This window comes from Lampris incognitus, unplaced genomic scaffold (assembly GCF_029633865.1).
Source record: "Lampris incognitus isolate fLamInc1 unplaced genomic scaffold, fLamInc1.hap2 scaffold_138, whole genome shotgun sequence".
Classification (NCBI taxonomy): Eukaryota; Metazoa; Chordata; class Actinopteri; order Lampriformes; family Lampridae; genus Lampris; species Lampris incognitus.
The window spans coordinates 172,501-182,500 of record NW_026611107.1 but is presented as its reverse complement, the minus strand read 5'-3'; positions in this window follow the sequence as shown (position 1 = coordinate 182,500).

Below are 10,000 nucleotides of genomic sequence, written 5' to 3'. Positions count from 1 at the left end.
ATGTCTGTGCTGACTGAGACTGCATTACAGGCTGACTTTGGCAGATGAAATGGGTTTGAATGAGATCCAGCCATTTCCCGCTTGCTTTTCCTAATGGCAGGTTTAGGTGCATAGGTTCTACGTCCTGCTCCACCAGCATCCTCTGTTAGTGCGGGCCTGTCCCTGTTTTCAATAATGGGCAAGTCACTGTCGCTAACGTTTGGATGCACATCATTAACACATTCTGTTTCTGTGCCACAATTTCTCATATCTGAATAACCTTCCTCAGGTCCTTCACCGTCACTCTCATCTGTGGGTGCTGTCACAGGTAAACTAACACTTTCTGCTGCAAGAGGCAGGTTAGGTACTTGCACAAGCCGGCGAGGGATGACTTCCTCAACAATAACAAAATCAGCCTCAGGTGACTCAGGCTCATCCTCAGCTACAGGCTGTGTAGTGGTCTGTAACCTAGTTCTAGTTCTTGGTTTGGGAACTGGTTTCGCACAAGGTCGCAACTCTGACCTATGAACTCTTTTAATGGGACCTCCCTCAAAAGGTTCAACAGTGTGTGTGGTACCCTGGATGTCAACTACCTTGTAGACTGTTGAGGTCCATGTGTCCTGAATCTTATGTCTACCTGGGGGTCTGTGACGTAGGAAAACCAACTGACCAATGTCCACAGGAGGACAATACACCTTCTCATTTTGCAGTGAGATCCTCTCAGCTGCCTTCTGCTCTGAGTACTCTCTGGCTCTCTCATGTGCCTGTCGGAGTCTCTCCTGATGAACAGACAACCAATCCTGTTTCCTGTCTGACACACACTCACGCCCTAATAAAGCATCTACTGGGAGATGTGGCTGTACCCCGAAAAGCAAATAATAAGGCGAGTACCCTGTGGTGGAATGAGGAGTGACATTATAGGCATATACTACTTCAGACAGATGCTCTGGCCAACGCTTTTTTTTCTCTGGTGGGAGTGTCCTTAACAAGTCATGGAGTGTGCGATTGTATCTTTCACACTGACCGTTTCCCTGTGGCCTGTAGGGAGTTGTCCGTGTCTTTTTAACCCCATAGAGTTTGCACAGCTCTGCTATAATTTCACTCTCGAAATTTCGACCTTGGTCTGAGTGCAGTCTCTCTGGGACCCCATATTTCATGAACCACTCCCTGAGCAAAACTTTAGCTGTAGTGTCAGCCTTCTGGTCTTTGGTAGCATACGCTTGTGTGAACTTTGTAAACACATCGGTCACAACAAGGACATTTTCACGGCCATCTGAAGCTGCCTCCAACACTGTAAAATCAACAGCCACCACTTCTAGAGGTCGGGAGGCCAGGAATGCCTGAACTGGAGCATGGATTTTTGGCTGAGGCATCTTGGTCAAAATGCACCGCTCGCAGTTTTTAACCCAGCTTTCAACATCCTCGCATAGCCCTACCCAAAAACACCTCCCTCTTAGCAAGTTTACAGTGCGCTCTATGCCCTGATGTCCCATGTTGTTATGTACATTTTCTAGAACTTGGTCCCTCAAACAACTAGGCACAAGTAACTGCCACACTTCTCCATGACGTGGGTCTGTGATAACCCTGTACAACAACCCTTCTCGTTGTTGTATGCATCTCCATTGTTTCAACAATCTTTTCACTTGACTAGACAGGGCTGCTCTCTCTCTGGGACATGGCCTCCTCCCCCGATCCCAAAATGCCCTAAACTCTTTTAGGGTGGGGTCACCGGCCTGAAAACCTACCAGCTCCTCTCTGGTATAACCTGGCAGTGTGGGGGTGTTGCCCTGTTTAGTACCTGTCTCACCAGACCTCGACTCCCCAGCACGGATCTGTCTCACTTTGTAACACTCCAGACCTCTAGAGACAAGACCAGGATCCAGAACTGTTCCTCGCTCAATCAGGTTACACACAGTGATACAGTCGTCAAAATCCGAGTCAGGGTCTGTTTCAGGCTCCCCTGCAAACTCCTGCCTAGAGAGAGCATCTGCGGCGGCATTACTGCAACCAGGACGGTACTTAACCTCGAAATCAAAAACAGACAGTTGCGCTACCCACCTCTGCTCTATAGCACCTAACTTGGCTGTCTTGAGGTGGCAGAGGGGATTGTTATCAGTCAGGACAACAAACTTTGAACCAAGCAAGTAACCCCTGAATTTTTCAGCAACTGCCCATTTTAAGGCAAGCAACTCCAACTTCATGCTACTATAATTTCGGTCATTCTTCTCAGCCTGGCGTAGTCTGCGGCTAGCATATGCTAGGACACGTCTGGTGTCACCTTGCTGCTGACACAATACAGCGCCTAATCCATGCTGACTAGCATCTGTCTCAACTACAAATGGTTGTGTGAAATCGGCAAAACCCAAAATGGGAGCAGAGGTAAGTTTTTCCTTTAACTGCTCAAAGGAAGAGTCACACTCTGGTGTCCACATATTACAAAACTGGTGACCTACTTTCCCTGTTTTTTTCACACCTGAACATTTGTTGACTAGGTCATGCAGTGGCCCGGCAATCTGTGAGAAGCCTCGAATGAATCTCCTGTAGTAACTACAGAAACCCAAGAACGACTGCAGCTCTTTGGCAGTGGTTGGGACCTTCCAGTTCTTAACAGCAGAGACCTTGGAGGGGTCAGTTCCTATACCTTCTGCTGACACCTGATGACCCAAAAACTTTACTGACTGTTGTAGAAAAGCACACTTCTGCAACTTCACCTTAAGGCCCGTCTCTGCCAGTCTCTTAAACACAGTCTCAAGTCTCTCCAAATGCTGCTCAAATGTCTCTGAAAAAACCAAGATGTCATCTAGGTAGACCAGGAGTATCTGAAAAATGAGATCATTCATAGTAACTTGCATAAGTCTCTGAAATGTAGCTGGACCGTTACAAACACCAAAAGGCATTCTCACGTACTCATACAGACCAAACGGTGTAGTAAATGCAGTCTTAGTCCGATCCCTCTCATGCATAGCTACCTGGTGGTATCCGCTCGCCAGATCTATGGTCGAAAAGAACTTTGCCCCTCTCAGTGCATCAAAACTCTCATCAATTCTCGGGAGCGGGAATGCATCACGTCTTGTCTTTGAGTTGAGTTTCCTGTAATCAACACATAGCCTCAGACTACCATCTGCCTTTCTCACTAGTACTATGGGCGAAGCATAAGCACTAGAGCTTTCTTGAATGACCCCTTTTTTAAGCAGCTTGCCAATATGTTCCCTGACTTCACTGTACTGTGTGGGTGGGATTCGTCTGTATGGCTGTGTTACAGGTATGTCATCTGTCAGATGGATCTCATGTTGTACTTTGTCAGTGTGGCCTAGATCTTCATCTTCTGTTGCAAACACAAAAGAGTACTTCTCCAGTAACAAAGTCAGCTGTGCTTGCTGTTCTGGGCTACCACAAAAATTGAGCTTGCCGAGAATTTCCTGCACATCTGTCGGTGTTTCGGGGTGTTCACTGATACTCACTTGTTCAGTGTCCGCTGAGATTCTCTGGAACTGTACCTCACAAAGCTCATCACTTTTCACACAGTCTACCTGAGTCAAAACCCCTAGTCTAGTCCGTGGCCCTAGCCAGATATCTTCATCAGACATGTTCATGACTCGGACTGGAAAAATGTGATTGCCCGATGAAACCAAAGTAGGCACAACAACCAAACCTCCAGGAACGGGGACACCCACAGACTCCAGCAACAAAAAAGAACCATCCTCACTCACGGTCCTGAGTCCCCTGGCCATAACTGTAGCAGCAGATGAAGCAGGTACATGGACTACATCCTTACCAGCTACCCTAGCGAAAGAGAGTCTGTCTGTTGCATGTACTGCATGAAGATGATTAAAAGCCTCTCTCCAGTTTGAGTCAAACCTCTCCTGCAGTGTGGTGTCAAACTCAGTGTGTACTAGCTCTCTGCATTTTTTGACAATGTTCATCCCTATTAGACCTGGAACAGAGGAAGAGTGTTCAGAATCTTTAACTATCAGAAAACCTCGCTCTGGGATAGTCAGACCCATGGCTTCTACATCAAGCTCCACATAGCCCATATAGGGTATGTCTAATCCATTAGCTGCAGTGATCTTTAACCACTCAAATGCCGGGTGAATGTCTTCACCTTTCACTGACAGGTGTTCCCTGAAAAAACTCTCAGAAATTGTACTGACCTGGCTACCAGTGTCAAGTAAGCAGGACACTGTAACACCTCGTAGTTTCACCTCAACAGTTTTACATTCTCCGACTGCACGCTCTAAGATCCTGCTTCTGTCTGGAGTCTCTTTTGGTGAGCCAGCTTCCTCCCCTCGAGTTGTGTGGCTCATGACAACTGAGGGTGCGAGTTTTCCTGCACTACATAAGAACTAGGTGTTGCGTCCCCTTGACCCCCTCTGGCCTGTGAGCATTTTCTTGCAATGTGACCTATGCCTCTACACTTGAAACAGATAGGCTGACCATCTGGTGTGAACTTTGGCTGGGGTCTAGGTCGTGGCTTGGGCTCTAGGAATGTCTGTTGAGTGCTGCGCTTACTCAGTTCACCTACAGCAAAGGCTAGATCAGCGAGTGTTTTGCCTAACTCTGCTAGCTGTTTTTCTTGATGGGCTACTGCTCTCCGAACATCATTTAATGCAATACCTTGGTCATTGTTTGTTTTAATAATAGAGCACTGGGTTTCCGGAACCTCTAATGTAACTTGGTTGCTCTTTATGACCCTGGGACGATGAGACCTGCTGTCCTCCATCTCCCACAGGAGGGCCTCGTTCCTCACATCTAGAAGACTGCTCTCTGGTTTGTCCCTAACCATTTTCCTGAGTTCACGCCTGAGTGCTGCTTCTCTTAAACCCTCAATAAACCGGTCTCTGAGCACAGTTTTCTCATTAGGTATTACATCTGTGGACTGTTTCACTACAGAGCTCAAAATCTGGGATAGTGCATGGGAGTAGTCACGGAGGTCTTCTCCATCAGTTTGGTTACGGTTGTAAAAGGTCTGCAAAAGCTGTGTGGAACTGCGCTTTTCCCCAAATGCATTGCTCAGGTAAGAGTATAAATCACTGGGCCCCACTGACTGACCCCTCATGCATAGTCGCACCTCTTCCAATGCAGGGCCATGCAATAGAGATAGTATATAGTCACATTGTTCCTCTGTTGTTTGCTCTCTGTATCTTAAAACCCTTTCAACCTCTTCAATAAACTCTTCGACAGATCTCCTGTCTGTACCACACTCCCCACTAAATGCTTGGATCTGGCGTTCTCTTGGAACGTAGATGTATGAACGTGTGGGTGCACTGTTATCACTTGCTCTCTGAGCCCTTGCTTCACCATTTAACCTGGTGAGCTCATCTCGCAGTCTGGCAAGCTCTTGCATGGTGGTCTGCATTTCTTTTGTAGCACCTTCACCTATACCCATTATGCCACCTGAGGTGTGGCCATTATCATTACGTGAACTCCCTTCATCACCAGAATCACAAGACATAATGATATATTAACCTTTACTCAGTCCAGTATAAATGAGGATATTTAGTTCAAAACCTGGTTCAAGGATACTACAAGGACAGTCTTTAACTTGGAGCCTTGCTGGATCTTGGTCTTTGTAGCTGAAGTTAGCGCTGGAGTCCTCTGCGCTGGTACGGCTGAGTCGTGTGAAACAGGAAGCACCAGAACCTCTTAGATGCCCTCACGTCGTCTCTCGCTGGTCACCACCTCCACAGCAGGATGGCTTCAGACTCAACACCAACGGACGTCCCCGGCATCTCCACCAAATGTAGCGAATTCGGGGGGCAGTCCGAGATACCGTCGCCACAGCCGGGACGCGAACCCGTATCTCCTGCACCGCAAGCGACAACGTTAACCAGTCGACTAAAGGGTCCGACCCGCTAGTCAAGGGCCAACGTGTCTACTTATCCATGCACGTTACACTACCCCCCTTCTTCGGGAAGCGCGTCCCCGCGCTTAAGCATATCAGCTCCTTCACGCCTCAGGGCGCCTACGCTTCCGATGGCTTTACGGTCGCTCCATCCCGCTTCTGACACCAATGTAGCGAATTCGGGGGGCAGTCCGAGATACCGTCGCCACAGCCGGGACGCGAACCCGTATCTCCTGCACCGCAAGCGACAACGTTAACCAGTCGACTAAAGGGTCCGACCCGCTAGTCAAGGGCCAACGTGTCTACTTATCCATGCACGTTACACTACCCCCCTTCTTCGGGAAGCGCGTCCCCGCGCTTAAGCATATCAGCTCCTTCACGCCTCAGGGCGCCTACGCTTCCGATGGCTTTACGGTCGCTCCACCCCACTCCTGGTACCAAAATTATGTAGCCCGTGGAATTAGATACCACACAGGACACAATTACTTCCGGGGTTCTTGTAGCTTTAATTTTATTGTTTGAACCTTCGAATGCAGATCGTTTTACTGAGTGCATACATTCCTGTGTCTTTCGAGCAAACAGCTCATAAATGCTCACAGATGTGGCAAGTTTAACAGAAAAGATTTTAAAAAGGGAAATAATAAATACAAAATACAAAATACGGTGCAAAATACGGCAGTGGACTATGTACGTTAAACAGGGTTTAACAAAGACATGTGGAACTTCCTGAAGATCGCGCAACTTCTCACTCTGTCAGTTACCTTGTCATGCCTGCAATGGCGAACAGCGGTCGACGGCTCGCGCCCAAAATCACCGAACATCAACTCCAGTAGCGTTACGGAGTCAGAGCCTCGTCACACCGCAATCTTCAGGCGCTCCACACAAGAAAAAAAGAAAGAATACCCAAGATGCACTTGGATAACTTGCACGGAGTTACAATAAAAGTCCGCCACTGCCACTTACTGGTCAAAACATGCAATGACAACCAAAACTATAAAAATACACTCACAATCTGCCTCACAATTTAAATACATCAAATGACATTTTATATGGCTTGACAGTGTAACAATTACATATATTAACAGTTAAACTATACTAAATTTAAGTGGAAAATCATTTAACATATTTAACAGATTTACCACCCGGCTACATATCTATCTATCTATCTATCTATCTATCTATCTATCTATCTATCTATCTATCTATCTATCTATCTATCTATCTATCTATCTATCTATCTATCTATCTATCTATCTATCTATCTATCTATCTATCTATCTATCTATCTATCTATCTATCTATCTATTTTGTGTGTGCGTGTGTGTGTGGGGCGGGGCGGGGAAATAATATATCCTTTTGTTTACGGTTCCCTCTGTTTAAGCGAGCCACCGGCAGTGAATTGGCAGTAGAGTAAGTAGACCTTTGCTTAGAGGTGATTCTCAGCTGAGAGAGAGAGCATACAGAGCACACACACACAGAGCACCACCAAGAGAAACAGTTTAGAAGGCTGCCGTGCACGCTTTTCTATGTTTACTACTACGACTTTCGGCTTCTGCCGTTAGGGATCGCCACAGCGGATCATCCGTTTCCATGTCTTCCTGTCTTCTGCGTGTTCCTCTGTCACACCATCCACCTGCATGTCTTCCCTCACCACATCCATAAACCTCATCTTTGGCCTTCCTCTTTTCCTCTTTCCTGGCAGCTCCATATTCAGCATCCAAACCGTCCAACTTGAGCAATCGTTCCTAATCTTGCTCTTCTTCGTTACTCCCAGTGAAAATGTTAGCATCCTCAACTCTGCCACCTCCAGCTCCGCCTCCTGCTGTCTTTTCGTCAGTGCCACTGTCTCTAAATCATATAACGTAGCTGGTCTCACGAACATCTTGTTAACCTTCCCTTTAACTGTTGCTGGTACCCTTCTGTCCTGACACTCTTCTCCACCCACTCCACCCTGCCTGCCCGTCTGCCTGCCTGCCTGCCTGCCTGCCTGCCTGCCTGCCTGCACTCTCTTCTTCACCTCTCTCCTGCACTCCCCGTTACTTTGGACAGTTGACCCCAAGTATTTAAAGTGAAATGCCTTTGTCACCTCCTCACGCGTAGGTATTCCGTCTTGCTCCTACTGACTTTCATTCCTCTTCTCTCCAGTGCATACCTCCACCTCTCCAGGCTCTCCTCACAATGAACTGCACCCTACTGTCGCTACAGATGACAATGTCATCCGCGAACATCATCGTGCATGGAGACTCCTGCCTGATCTTGTCCGTCAACCTGTCCATCACCGTTGCAACCAAGAAAGGGCTCAGAGCCGATCCTTGATGTAATCCCACCTCCACCTTGAACCCATCTGTCATTCCAACCACGCACCTCAGCATTGTCACACTTCCCTCATACATAGCCTGCACCACTCCTACATACTTCTCTGCAACTCTTGACTTCCTCCTACAATATCACACCTCCTCTCTCGGCACCCTGTCGTATGCTTTGTGTAAATCTACAAAGACACAATGCAACTCTTTCTGGCCTTCTCTATACTTCTCAATCAACCAACCTTTTCTCTCTCTCTCTCTCTCTCTGTCTCTCTCATTTTCTTCATTTATCAGCCCGTCAAAGTAGTCCTTCCACTTCGTAGCACACTCTCCTCGCTTGGCAGCACATTTCCATCTGTATCTTTGATCGCCCTAACTTGTCGCACATCCTCGGCAGCTCGGTCTCTCTGTCTAGCCAATCTGTACAAGTCTTTTTCTCCTTCCTTAGTGTCTAACCTGTCATACAGCTCACCGTACGACTTTTCCTTTACCTTTGCCACCTCTCTCTTTGCTTTACGCTGCATCTCCTTGTACTCCTGTGTACTTTCTTCATCTCTCTGACTATCCCACTTCTTCTTTGCCAACCTTTTCCTCTGTATACTTTGCTCTACTTCCTCCTTCCACCACCACCACCACCACCACCACCGCCAAGTCTCCTTGTCTTCCTTCCTCTGTCCCGATGACACACCAAGTACATTCCTAGCTGTCTTCCTCGCTATTTCTGCAGCGCTTGCCCAGCCATCTGGCAACTCTTCACTACCACTCAGTGCCTGTGTTAACTCCTGCCTGAACTCCACACAACAGTCTTCCTTCTTCAACTTCCACCATTTGATCTTCGGCTGTGTCTTCACTCGCTTCCTCATGTTGGTCTCCAAAGTCATCTTACAGACCACCATCCGATGCTGCCTAGCTACGTTCTCCCCTGTCACCACCTTGCAGTATGCAATCCCTTTTACATCGCGCCTTCTACACAAGATATAGTCCACCTGTGTGCACTTTCCTCCACTCGTATACGTCGTCACCCTGTGCTCCTCCCTCTTCTTGAAATATGTATTCACCTCAGCCATTTCCATCCTTTTCGCAAAATCGAACACCATCTGTCCTTCCACATTTCTCTCCTCGATTCCATACCTTACCATCAACTCCTCACCACCTCTGTTCCCTTCAGCAACGTGTCCATCGAAGTCCGCTCCAATCACCACTCCCTCCTCCTTGGGTACCCTTTCCACCACGTCGTCCAACTCAACTCCAGAATTCTTCTTTTTCGTCCATCTTACACCCGACTTGCGGGGCATATGCGCTGATAACCGTCAGCAATACACCTTCGATTTCCAGCTTCATAATCCTCACTCTGTCTGACACTGTGTTCACCTCCAGCACGCTCTTGACATACTCTTCCTTCAGAATGACCCCTACCCCATTTCTCCTCCCATTCGCACCATGGTAGAAGAGTTTGAACCCACCTGCGATACTCCTGGCCTTACTCCCCTTCCACCTTGTCTCTTGTCACCTTTCTTCTTTCCATCACGTCAGCCAGCTCTCTCCCTTTACTAGCCATAGTGCCAACATTCAAAGTTCCGACTGACTCTCACCTCCACACGGCTACCCTTCCTCCTCTCTAGCTGCCTCTGGACATGCCTTCCCCCTCTCCTTTTCCTTCGCCCAACAGTAGCCTAGTTTCCACCGGCACTCCGCTGGTTAACAGTACCGATGGCGGTCGTCGGTAACCCGGGCCTCGACCGATCCGGTATGGAAATCTTATTTATGATCCGCATATTTGATTTGGCAAAGATTTGACGCCGGATGCCCTTCCCGACGTAACCCTCCCCATTTGTCCGGGCTTGGGACCTGCACTAAGAATGCACTGGCTTGT